Source organism: Hemitrygon akajei, chromosome 20 (genome assembly GCF_048418815.1).
Source record: "Hemitrygon akajei chromosome 20, sHemAka1.3, whole genome shotgun sequence".
Classification (NCBI taxonomy): Eukaryota; Metazoa; Chordata; class Chondrichthyes; order Myliobatiformes; family Dasyatidae; genus Hemitrygon; species Hemitrygon akajei.
The window spans coordinates 2156306-2169964 of record NC_133143.1 but is presented as its reverse complement, the minus strand read 5'-3'; the positions used below and the strand labels follow the sequence as shown (position 1 = coordinate 2169964).

Genomic DNA, 13659 nt, shown 5'->3' with positions numbered 1-13659 from the left:
TGATAGGGTCTTTTAAGAGACTCCTGGACAAGTATATGGAGCTCAGAAAAATAGAGGGCTATGGGTAACCCTAGGTAATTTCTAAGGTGTAGTGCAATAATAATAGGGTTGTTGTGATGGGTAATTTTAACTTTTCTAATATTGACTGGCATCTTCTTAGAGCAAGGGGCTTGGATGGGGTGGATTTTTATCAGGTGTGTTCAGGAACGTTTCCTGACACAATATGTAGATAAGCGAACTACAGGAGAGGCTGTACTTGATTTGGTATTGGGAAATGAAACAGGTCAGGTGTCAGATCTCTCGGTGATTTTGGAGATAGTGATCACAATTCTTGTCTCTTTTCCCATAGCGCTGGAGAGGGATAAAAGCAGACAATTTGGAAAAACAATTAGGGTAGGGGGAAATATGATGCTATTAGACAGAAACTTGGGAGCATATGTTCTCAGTGAAATGCATGGCAGAAATGTGGCATATATTCTGGGAACATTTGCACGGCATTCTGCGTAGGTATGCTCCATGGTGTACAAAGGATGCCGAAAATCTAGTTGAAAAGAAAAGAAAAGCTTATGAAAGGTTCAAGAAACTAGGTACTGTTAGAGTTCTAGAAAATTACAAGGTTGCCAGGAAGGAGTTTAGGAATGAAATTAGGAGAACTAGAAGGGTCTTGGCGAGCAGGATTAAGGAAAATCCTGAGGCATTCTACAAATATGTTAAGGGCAAGAGGATGAGCTGTGTGAGAACAGGACCAAGCAGGTGCGATAGTAGGAATGTGTGCATGGAGTCGGAGGAGGTAGTGGAGGTACTTAATGAATACTTTGCTTCAAAATTCACCAGGGAAAAGGACCTTGGCAATTGTGGGGATGACTTCAGTGAACTGAAACACTTGAGCATTTAGGCATTAAGAAAGAGGATGTGCTGGAGCTTTTGAAAAGCATTAAGTTAGATAAGTTGCCGGGTTCAGATGAGAAGTACCCCAGACTACTGTGGGAGGCAAGGGAGGAGATTGCTGAGCCTCTGGTAGTGATCTTTACATCAGCAATAGGGACAGGAGAAGTACCAGAGGATTAGAGGGTTGTAAATGTTGTACCCTTGTTCAAGAAAGGGAAGTAGAGATAACCCAGGAAATTATAGACCAGAGAGTCTTACTGCAGTGGTGGGCAAGTTGTTGGAGAAGACCCTGAGAGGCAGGATTTATGAGCATTTGGAGAGACATAATCTGATTATGGATAGTCAGCTTGGCTTTGTCAAGGGCAGGTTGTGCCTTATGAGCCTGATTGAATTCTTTGAGGATATAACAAAACACATTAATGAAGTTAGAGCAGTGGATGTAGTGTATGTGGATTTCAGTTAGGCACTTAATAAGGTTCCCAAGGAGACCTTGCTTTGCGGATCCAGAATTGGCTTGCCCACTGAAGGCAAAGGGTGGTTGTAGATGGTTAGTATTCTGCATGGAGGTTGATGACCAATGGTGTTCTGCAGGGATCTGTTCTGGGACCCCTCCTCTTTGTATTTTTATAAATGACCTGGATGAGGAAGTAGAAGGGTGGCTTAGTAAGTTTGCTGATGACTCAAAAGTTGGGGGTTTTGTGGATAGTCTGGAGGGCTGTCAGAGGTTACAGCAGGACATCAATATGATGCAGAACTGGGCTGAGAAGTGGCAGATGGAGTTCAACCCAGATAAGTGTGAAGTGGTTCATTTTGGTAGGTCAAATTTGAAGATGGAATTTAATATTGGCAGTGTGGAGGATGAGAGAGATCTTGGGGTCCGTGTCCATAGGACACACAAAGCTACTGCACAGGTTGATAGTGTTGTTAAGAAGGTGTGTGGTCTGTTGGCCTTCATCAACCTTGGGATTGAGTTCAAGTGCTGTGAGGTAATGTTACAGCTATATAAGACATTAGTTAGACCCCACATGAACTACTGTGTTCATTTCTTGGCACCTCATTACAGGAAGTATGTGGATACCATTGAGAAAGTGCAGAGGAGATTTACAAGGATGTTGCCTGGATTGCTTGGATAATGCCTTCTGAGAATAAGTTGAGTGAACTTGCCCCTTTCTCCTTTGTGTGACGGAGGATGAGAGGTGACCTGACAGAGCTGTATAAGATGAATGAGAGGCATTGATTGTGTGGATAGCCAGAGGCTTTTTCCTAGGGCTGAAATGGCTGACATGAGGGAGCATAATTTTACGGTGCTTGGAGGTAGGTACAGGGGGGATGTCAGAGGTAAGTGTCTCACACAGAGAGTGGTGGGTGAACGGAATGCACTGCCAGTGATGGTGGTAGAGGCAGATACAATAGGGTCTTTTAAGAGACTCTTAGGTAGGTATATGGAGATTTGAAAAATAGGGGGCTATGTGGTAGGAAATTCTGGGCAGTTTCTGGAGTAGGTTACATGGTCGGCACAACATTGTGGGCCGAAGGGCCTGTAATGTGCTGTAGATTTCTATGTTCTACGTTCTGTCTCTGATGTTCTGGAAAGAAAAGCCACATCCTGGACAGATGCAGCGTAGACGATGGAACTGAGTAAAGGGAATAGCTTTTTTTTTACTGGAAACAGGGTGAGAAGAGGTATAGTCAAGATAAATGTGGGAATTAGTAGGTTAATAAAAGATGCCTGTCAATAGTTTGTCTCCAGAGATGGAGACAGAGAGAGTGAGAAAGGAGAAGATGGTGTCAGAAATGCAGAGAATGGGGAGGGATCAGAAATGGAAAAGAATCAGAAATTCTTGTTCCAATGTGGTATCTGTATTGAAGAAACACAACAGGACTGTCCAAGTAATAAGGGACTGATTTCAGTGGTAGGGAAGTTATTTGGAAAAAAACAATTGATGAACAGGATTAAGTGCACTTGGAAATCTGACTAAAACTGTCTGCTTGATTTTATTAGCAGGAGAGCCTGTGTGTTGAATTTGATTGACATTTTGATGAGATAACAAAATAGATTGATGACGTTTTTGTCATACACTTAGACTACAATAAGTCCTTTGAGAAGAGTCCACATTAGAAATTGGTGGAAAGGTTGCAAGTTGTGGTATCCAAGGCAAATTATCATAATAGATCCAAAAATTGGCTTGTGAATAGGAGGCAGATGATGATAGTGGAATGTGATTTTGTGATTGAAACCCAGTGAGCCATTTGGATCTGAGGCTCAAATCCCGTTCATTTGTTACATTAATTCACAATTTGTATATTAGTGTTGGATTATGATTAGTAAGTTTGCAAATGCCCTAAAACTGATATTCAAGAGGATGGTCACAGGTTACAGGATGATATTAGTTGTTTAAATGGCCAGAGCAGTAACAGATGGAATTTAATACTGCAAAGTGCAAATTATGCTTCTTGCAAGAACTGATATAGGTGAGACACTTATCAATGGTGGGGCCCAAAATTTGAGGAGTAACTTTGGTGTATAAGTCCAAAGTTTCCTGAAAGTTATAGCACAGGTGACAAAGAAGGCACATGCTGTGTTTCATTAGCTGGGCCAAAAATAAAATAGGGAAATGGTGTTGCAACTTAATAAGGTATTGGTTAGGTCGAAGCTGAAGTAAAGTTTGCGTTTCTGATTGCCCCATCATAGAAAGGATGTGATCACATTGGATGAGGGGCAGAACAAATTCACTGGTATATTGCTTGGGATGGAATTCCTCATTTGGTGAAACTGGATAGGTGGGGTTTGTTTACCTTGGAGTGAAGGACGTCCTAATAAAGCAGCGATAGAGTGGATAGTAACAAACTTCACCACCAGACCCCCCCCCCCCCCCCCCACCCACACATGCACTGATGAAGGCCATAGGTTTGAGTTTTAGAGGGGATCTGAGGAAGTATATTTTCACCCAGAATGTGGCATTTCCTGAGTGGAAGTAATCTCACAACATATACAATTATCTGTATGAGTATTTGTCAAAACTTTGGACCTATTATGGAAAATTTTTTGAGGTTAGATTAGTACTTGATGGTTGATGTAGACATGGTACGTAAAGGGTCTGTTTCTTTGTTGTACAAGTCTAGTTTTACTACTCTGGGAGAAAACCAAACAGGGCATTGATGAGTGGTATTATTGGTGACTAAATGCTGGTCACACTTTTCACCTTCAGTTGTCCACACTGTTTGATAGATGCAACATCGGCAACCCTTGTGACTGGCTGTATAATGGCAATTCGCCTCGATAGGAGTCAGAAATCACTATCCAAGAGTTTGCGAGAGGAAGAAGATTTGGTCTCACAGAATTTGCGTGAAAAAATTATAAATATTTTTATATTTAATGTTTTTTCTTGATACATGTACTGATGAAAATTCTGTGATGTAGTTAGTTTTGGAGGAATACAACCCAACCACCCCCTACCCTACTTGTACTGGTGCAAGGTACACATGAGATTCTCTAAGTGCTGCAGATCTTGAGCAACACACACAATGCTGGAGGAACATCAATGGAAGGAATGAACAGTTCATGTTTGGAGGGTCTGGTCATTTCTCTCCATAGGCCTGCCTGACCTGCTGAATTTTTCTCGCATTTTTTGTGTGTTGGTTGGATGTATAGCTAGTTTGTGTGCATCTTTAGTATCTTAATTTAGAATCAGAATCAGGTTTATTGTCACTGGCGTGTATCATGAAATTTGTTAACTTAGCGGCAGTTCAATGCAAAGCAAGAAGAAAAAATAATGCAATGACAACAATACAGGCAGTCCCCCGAGTTACAAATGTCCAACTTATGGACTACTCGTACTTGCGAACAGCTTGCCATAAAGCCTATTATATTAAAAATCCGAGTTACTGTAAATACGGTACAATGGTTTGTAGTAACAAACGCACTCACTGCGTTGTGACGCTCATGAAAACATTGCGCGGCTTCAGCGGTTCGTCGCCTCATGGAAAGCTGTCCCATCATTTTAAGTCAGATCACGTTGTCGTTGACACTGTGCTGAGTGTGTGACTTTGTATTTGGCTTAAATTTTTCTCTTAATTACTCTTGTAACTATGTCTGCAAAGCGTAAATCCGATGCAAGTGCTGGTGATGCATCAAAGAAAAGGAAAATCACGATTGAAAATAAAGTGGAAATAATAAAACGATCAGAAAGAGATGAGATGCCATCGGTATCATTGGAAAAACGTTAAGCTGCAGTCAGTCAACGATCAGAACAATTTTAAAGGATAAAGTGAGAATAATGGAGCATGTGAAAGGCCCTACCCTGATGAAAGCTACAATTATTACTAAGCAATGCAGTGGTTTGATTATTGAAATGGAAAGGCTATTGATAATTTGGTTCTACAATCAAGATCAGCGTAATTTACCTATTAGTCTTACTTTACTGCAAGAAAAGGCTCGAAGCCTTTTCAGTGATTTAAAAGCTGCACATACAGCAAGTGAAAGTGCTTGTGATGAAGAATTTGTTGCGAGTAGGGGTTCAATCGTTTCAAAGTGAAGGTAAATTTACATAATATACAGTGCAAGGTGAAGAGTGAGTGCCGATTTAAGTGCTGTGAGTGATTTTCCTGAAATGTTTAAAAAAATTATTGAGGAGGGAGGTTATTTGCCAGACCAAATATTTAATGTAGACGAGACTGGCTTATTTTGGAAAAAAATGCCTGAAAGGACCTACATTTCGAAAGAGGAGAAAAGTGCACCAGGGCATAAGGCATTGAAGGATAGGCTGACATTATTGCTTGGGGGTAATGCATCTGGGGATTTCAAGCTCAAACCTTTGCTTGTGTATCGCTCCCTAAATCCCAGGGAACTTCGCCATATCATTAAGGCAGCTCTTCCCGTTATTTGGAAGGCAAATTCAAAGGCTTGGGTTACAATTGCCGTCTTTGAAGATTGGTTCTTGAACCATTTTGTTCCTGCTGTTGAACGTTATTGCTTGGCCAAGAAAATTCCTTTCCAGATTCTCCTTGTGCTTGACAACGCACTTGGTCATCCAAGCACTTTAGATGACCTTCACCCCAATGTAAAGACCCTATTTTTACCCCCCAACACCACATTGCTACTTCAGCCAATGGATCAGGGAGTCATAGCCTCCTTTAAGGCCTATTATTTACGGTGGACCTTCTCACAAGCAGTCAGGGCTACCCAAGATGTGATGAGTTTAAGGGAGTTCTGGAGGGATTATAACATCTATGATGCCATCAAAAATATTGCTGATTCTTTGGATGAAGTGAAGCAGTCAAATATGAAAGGAGTGTGGTTTAAATTGTGTCCCTAGTTTGTGCATGCTTCTCAGGGATTTACAGCTGACCACATCGCCGAAGCCAGGCAAGCTGTGGTAGATATTGGTAATGAACTGCAGTTAGACATCAGTGAAAATGATGTTGTAGAGTTTCTCAACTCCCATGCTGAAGAACTGACCAGTGAAGACCTTATGGAACTAGAGCAGCAGATGAGAGTGTTTGAGAAAAAAGAAGACTGTGTCCTAGGAACACCGGAACTGAAAAAGTCTGCAACAAAAAAGTTAACTGAAGGTTTTCATCTCATTGAAGAGGGGATGGCAAAGTTAGAGGAGCAAGTTCCTAATACAGAGAGGTTCGCCACAGTTTACCGTGCAGTTACTGAGAACCTCAGCTGCTACAAGGCCATTTATGACGATAAAAAGAAAAGCTCTGTACAAGCCTCCCTTGATGCCTACTTCAAGAAATTGACTCCAGTAGTAACCCCCCCCCCCCCCCCCCCCGCCCACTCTAGCAGCAGAATCAAACCCGACTCTCCAGCACCAGGTCCATCATAATGTTACCTCATGAATGCCCCTTCCGGTATGCAAGACATCGATGCAACAGTATGTAGTTACTTTTATTATTACGGTATTATTATTATGTACAGTACTGTATAATTATGTTTAAGATGCTTTAGTGTACGTATTTGTCCACTTGTCCTATTTAACCTGTCGCAGTACGGTGGATTTTAGGACCCGGGGCAGCTCAGGTCGCGTCACCCACGGTGTACAGTACATACTGTACATCTTGTATCTGTTCCATTGACAGAAAACGATCACGGTTGAAAATACTGTAAGGTGGAAATAATAAAACGATCGGAAAGAGGTGAGACGCAATCGGTCATTGGAAAAGCGTTAGGCTGCAGTCGGTAACCGATCTGAACAATTTTAAAGGATAAAGTGAGAATAATGGAGTATGTGAAAGGCCCTGCCCAGATGAAAGCTACAATTATTACTAAGCAGCACAGTGGTTTAATTATAGAAGTAAATACTGTACGTTTCATGTGTTTTATATGCATAGAAAAGTAAAATATATACTATATACCAAGGCAAACATTTGATTAACTGACGCTAAATAATACCGGATGAACCTATTCCGACTTACGTACAAATCCGACTTAAAGACGGACTCAGGAACGGAACTCGTTCGTAACCTGGGGACTGCCTGTAAATAAATCAATTACAGTATACATATATTGAATAGATTAAAAATTGTGCAAAAAACAAATAATATATTTTTTTAAAGTGAGGTAGTCTTTACAGTTCAATGTCCATTTAGGAATTGGATGGCAGAGGGGAAGAAGCTGTTCCTGAATCGCTGAGTGTATGCCTTCAGGCTTCTGTACCTCCTACCTGATGGTAACAGTGAGAAAAGGGCATGCCCTGGGTGCTGGAGGTCCTTAATAATGGACGCTGTCTTTCTGCGACACCGCTGCTTGAAGATGTCCTGGGTACATTGCAGCCAAGTACCCAAAATGGAGCTGACTAAATTTACAATCCTCTGCAGCTTCTTTTGGTCCTGTGCAGTAGCCCCCCCACCCCCCCCCCCCCCCCACCCCAGCATACCAGACAGTGATGCAACCTGTCAAAATGCTCTCCATGGTACATCTATAGAGTTTTTGAGTGTATCGCTTCAAACTCCTAATGAAGTATAGTCGCTGTCTAGCCTTCTTTATAACTGCATTGATATGTTTTGAACCAGGTTAGGTCCTCAGAGATCTTGACACCAGGAACTTGAAACTGTTCACTCTCTCCTCTTCTGATCCCCCTAAGGATTGGTATGTGTTCCTTCATCTTACCCTTTCTGAAGTCCACAATCAGCTGTTTAGTTTTACTAACGTTGAGTGCAAGGTTGTTGCTGCAACGTCACTCCACTAGTTAGCATATCTCACTCCTGTACGCCCTCTCGTCACCACCTGGGATTCAACCAACAATGGTTGTATCATCAGCAAATTTATAGATGGTATTTGAGCTCTGCCGAGCCACACAGTCATGTGTATAGCTTAAGGTTTCATTAGCTTTTTCATCAGATCATAGAAGTCCATCCAGTTGGTTGAAAACTGGTTTCTGTCGTGATGAGGTTAGAGTTGCAGAACACTACAGCACAGCAACAGGCTCTTCACCCCATTTAGTCTGTGCTGAGCCATTAATCTGCCTAGTCTCATCGACCTGCACCCAGAGCAAAGCCCTCCATACCCTTCTCATCCATGTACCTATCTCCAATTTTCTCTTAAATGTTGAAATCGAACCTGCATCCACCAGTTGCACTGGCAGCTTGTTCCACACTCTTATGACCCTCTGAGTGAGGAAGTTCCCCCTCATGTTCCTCTTAAACATTTCACCTTTCAACCTTAACCCATGGCCTCTAATTGTAGTTCCATCCAACTTCTGGAAAAAGCCTGCTTGTATTTACTCTTATCCATACCTTACATAATCTTGTATACCTCTTTCAAATCTACACTTATTCTCCTGTGTTCTAGAGAATAAAGTTCTAACCTATTCAACCTTTTTCTATAATTCAGGTCTTTCAGTCCCGGCAGCATCCTTGTAAATTTTCTCTGCACACATTCAATCTTATTTACATCTTTCCTGTAGGTAGGTGACCAGAATTGCACACAATACTCCAAATTAAGCCTCACCATCATCTTATACAGTTTCAACATAATATCCTAACTCCTGTACTCAATATATTAATTTATGAAGGCCAGTGTGCCAAAAGATTTCTTTACGACCCCATCTACAGTAACTGATGCCAGTTTCAAGAAATTATGGATCTGTATTCCTACATTCTTTTGTTCTACCTGACACTTCAGTGTCTTTGCATACACTGTTTAAATCCTGCTCTGCTTTGCCCTGACAAAATTAGCACCTTACATTTGCTTACATTCAATTCTATTTGCCATTTTTCGGTCCATTTTTCCAGCTGGTCCAGATCTTGTTGCAGGCTCTGTTGGTCTTCCTCGCTGTCCACTGCACCCCCAATCTTAGTGTCATCTGCAAATTTGCTGATCCAGTTAACCACATTATCATTCAGACTGTTGATATAAATGACAAACAATAGTGGAGCCAGCACCATTAGTCACAGGCTTCCAGTCAGAGAGGCAACTGTCTAATACCTCTCTGGCTTTTTCCACAAAGCCAATGTCTAATCCAATTTACCACCTTATTTTGAACGCTGAGCAACTGAACCTTCTTAGCAAACCTCCCATGTGGGACCTTGTCAGTGACCTTGATAAAGATCCATGTAGACAGCATCCACTGCTTTGCCTTCACCAAGTTGCCTGGTAACTTCCTCGAAAAATTATCAGTTTGGTTAAACACGACCTACCAATAGAACATAGAATAGTACAGCACAGTACAGGCCCTTCGGCCCCCAATGTTGTGCTGACCCTTAAACCCTGCCTCCCATATAAACCCCACCTTAAATTCCTCCATATACCTGTCTCGTAGTCTCTTAAATTTCACTAGTGTATCTGCCTCCACCACTGACTCAGGCAGTGCATTCCACGCACCAACCACTCTCTGAATAAAAAACCTTCCTCTAATATCCTCCTTGAACTTCCCACCCCTTAAAGCCATGTCCTCTTGTACTGAGCAGTGGTGCCCTGGGAAAGAGGTGCTGGTTGTCCACTCTATCTGTTCCTCTTAATATCTTGTATAACTCTATCATGTCTCCTCTCATTCTCCTTAATCTCTGATCATAATGCATACTCTCTAAACCAGGCAGCATCCTGGTAAATCTCCTCTGTACCCTTTCCAATGCTTCCACATCCTTCCTATAGTGAGGTGACCAGAACTGGACACTGTACTCCAAGTGTGGCCTAACCAGAGTTTTATAGAGCTGCATCATTACATCGCATCTCTTAAACTCTATCCCTCGACTTATGAAAGCTAACACCCCATAAGCTTTCTTAACTACCCTATCTACCTGTGAGGCAACTTTTAGGAATCTGTGGACATGTACCCCCAGATCCCTCTGCTCCTCCACACTACCAAATATCCTGTCATTTACTTTGTACTCTGCCTTGGAGTTTGTCCTTCCAAAATTATGCGCAATCCGTTGTCTCCTCGAGAACCGTAGTGTGCCAAAAATGCCCTATTGCGTCCGCTCACTTCTTTTAAACTCTCTCTCCCTTTATGAAATCAAATGTTTCCATGGAAACTGTTGTGCACAAAAAGTGCCGTCTGCCCTGCTCGCTCCATTTACACTTGTAACATTCTGCGCAACCCAATGTCTCCTTGGGAACTGTGGCACGCAAAAAAGTGTGCTGTGGAGACTGGTCACCTTTTGTCAACTGGCATGAGCTGAATGGGCTTCCTTTGGATCATATGGTTTCTATGAGCATTTACTTGTCATTTCAAAGTGGTTAGAGATATTGCCTCTCAGTTCCAGAGACTCCAAGTTTGATCCTGACTATGGGGGTTGCCTGTACACAGTTCACACATACTCCCTGTCCTTAGAAAATGAAATCATAGACACAAAAAAGTCTGTAGATGCTGGAAATCTAAAGCAACACATGCAAATTGCTAGAGGAACTCAGCAGGCCTGGCAGCATCTGTGGAAAAGAATTAACAGTCAATATTTCAAGCTGAGATGTGTCTTCAGGACTGAGAAGGAAGGGGGAAGATGTCAGAATAAAAAGGTGGGGAGAGGGGTAAGAGGCTAGCTGGAAGGTGATAGTTGAAGTGGGTGGTAAAGGTCAAGGGCTGGAGAAGAAAGAATCTGATAGGAGAGGGAAGTGGATCATAGGAGAAAAGGAAGGAGGAGGGGACACGGGGGGGGGGAAGTAAACATCCAGAGTGGAGAACAGAGGATGTGGGGGAGTCTGTTTACCAGAAGGAGAATTGCCATCTTGCTAGAGGGCACCCAGATGGAATGTAAGGTGTTGGTCTTCCACCCTGGGAGTGATCTCATCTTGGCACATGTTGGATCAGGAATGCAAATCCAAATTAAGATGTTTGGCCATTGGGAAGTCCCACTTGTGGTGATGGTGTAGAGATGCTCGATGAAGTGGTCCCCCAATTTACAACGGGTCTCACCAACATAGAGGAGGCTGCATCAGGAGCACAGGATACAATAGATGACCCCAGCAGATTCGCAGGTGATGTGTTGTCTGACTGGAATGGACTATTTGGAGTTCTGAATGGAGGTGAGGGAGGAGGTAAATGAGTAGCTTTGGCATTTAGGCTGCTTGCAGGGATAAGTGCCTGGAGTGGGTAGGGACAAATGGACAGGGAATAAGGCTGGAGAAATAGTAACGGAGATGGCAGTTGAACTAAATGAGTATTTGCATCAGTCTTCACTGTGGAAAGCACTAGTAGTGTGCCAGGAATTGAAGGGTGTGGGGGAAGAGAAGGCAAATGTAAAAACAGGGATGTGATGCTGAAGCCTTACAAGGCACTGGTGAGGCCTCACCCTGACTATCATGAATAGTTTTGGACTCTTTATTTATGAAACGATTCCAGAGGATGTTCAGAAGGATGATTTTGGGAATGAAAGGGTTATTATATGAGGAATGTTTGATAGCTCTAGGCCTGCACTCGCTGGAATTTAAAAGGATGGGGGGGTGGTTCTCATTGAAACCTTTTGAATGTTGAAAGGCCTAGACAGAGTAGATATGGAAAGGATGTTCCCCATGGATGGGGAGACTTGGATAAGAGGGGCATCCATTTAAAACTGAAATACGGGAATTTTTTTTTGCCAGGGGTAGTGAATTTGTGGAATTTATTGCCACAATCAGCCATGGAGGCCAGGTCGTTGGTGTATTTAGGGATGAGATTGGTAAGTTTTTGATAGGCCATGGCATCAAAGGTTATGTGGAGGAGGCCGGGGAGTGGGGCTGAGGAGGGGAAAAAAGGATCAGCCTTGATTGAATGGTTGAACAAACTCAATGGGCCAGATAGCCTAATTCTGCTCCTATGTCTTATGGAATCGCAGGGAGCGTTCCCTGCAAATTGCAGAGGAGGGAAAGTAATGATATGTTTAGTGGTAGGATCCCTTTGGAGATGATGGAAATTCTGGAGGATATTGTGTTAGTTGTGGACGTAGGGACAAGGAGGACTATTAAGGCGGGGCAAGATGGGGTGAGTGCAGATATACAGGAAATGGAAGAGATGTGGGTAAGGGCTACATCAATAGTAGAGGGAGAGAAACCCCATTCTTTAAAGAAGGAGGGCACTTCTAAAGTCCTGGAATGGAACTTGCATCCTGGGAATAGATGTGGCAGATGTGAAGAAACTGAGACAAGGGAATAGCATTTTTACAGGAGTGGGGAGGTATAATCGCAATAACTGTAGGAATCAGTAGGTTTATAAAAGATGTTGGTTGACAGTCTGTCTCAAGAGAGACAGATCAAGGAAGCGAGGGGGATGTCAGAGATGGACCAAGTGAATTTAAGGGCAGGGCAGAAGTTGGAGGCAAAGTTGATGAAACTAACAAGCTCAGCATGGATGCATGAAGCAGTGCCACTGTGGTTGTCAATGTAGCGGAGGAAGAGTTGAGGAGTATAAACTGGGAAGACTTCGAACATGGACTGTTCTGCATAGCCAGCAAAGAGTCAGGCATCTGCTGGGACCTTCTGGAGAAAATGTGAGGAGCTGAATTAAAAATTGTTCATGGTGAGGAACAGTTCTGCCAGATGGAGGAGGGTGGTGGGAGAGGGGGATTGGTTCTTTCTTTTGTCAAGAGAAAAGCAGAGAGCTTTGAACAACACACACAGCTTTGAGGCCTTTTTGATGGGGGATAGAAGTAAAAAAGGACTGAACATCCATGGTGAAGATGAGGTGGTTAGGGCCAGGACCCTGAAACTTAGTGAGGAGATCAAGGTCAGGAGAAATGTTGCAGATGTAGGTGGGAAGGGACTCAACCAAGGGGAATAGAATGGAATTAAGATACGAGGACACAAGTTCAGTAGGGCAGGAGCAGGCAGAGACAGTAGCTCTACCCGGACAGTCTGGTTTGTGGATCTTGGGTAGGTGGTAGAAGTAAACAATGCGGGTAAGGGAACTATACCACACAAAATACTGGAGGAACTCAGCAGGCCACACAGCATCTATAGAAAAAAGTACAGTTGACGTTTTGGCCCGATGCTGCCTGGATGCTGAGTTCCTCCGGCATTTTGTGTGTGTTGCTTGGATTTCTGGCATCTGCAGATATTCTCTTGTAAGGGAACAGTGAGTTTGGTGACAGTGGAAGGGAGTTCTCTAGAGTGGATGAGGTCAGTGATGGTGCCAGGAACAGTTTTCTGATGGTGTGTAGTGGGATCCTCCTTGAGGGGTAGGTATGTGGAGATGTCTGAGAGTTGCCACCTGGGCTCAGCAAGGTAGAAATCGGTGTGCCACATGACAACAGGACCCCCTTTGTCCGTGGGTTTGATGGTAAGGTTGGAATTGGTGCAGAGAGAGTGGTGTTCAGAGAGGGTGAGGTTGCAAGAGGAGAGAGGAGTGCTGAAGT

At 43.1% G+C, this 13659-nt stretch overlaps 1 protein-coding gene across 4 annotated transcripts in view; it reads left to right on the top strand.

The window, feature by feature from the left end:
* The window catches only part of ulk4 (unc-51 like kinase 4), a 730951-nt gene that overhangs the window by 47431 nt on the left and 669861 nt on the right, over window positions 1–13659 (top strand). The window lies entirely within an intron of this gene.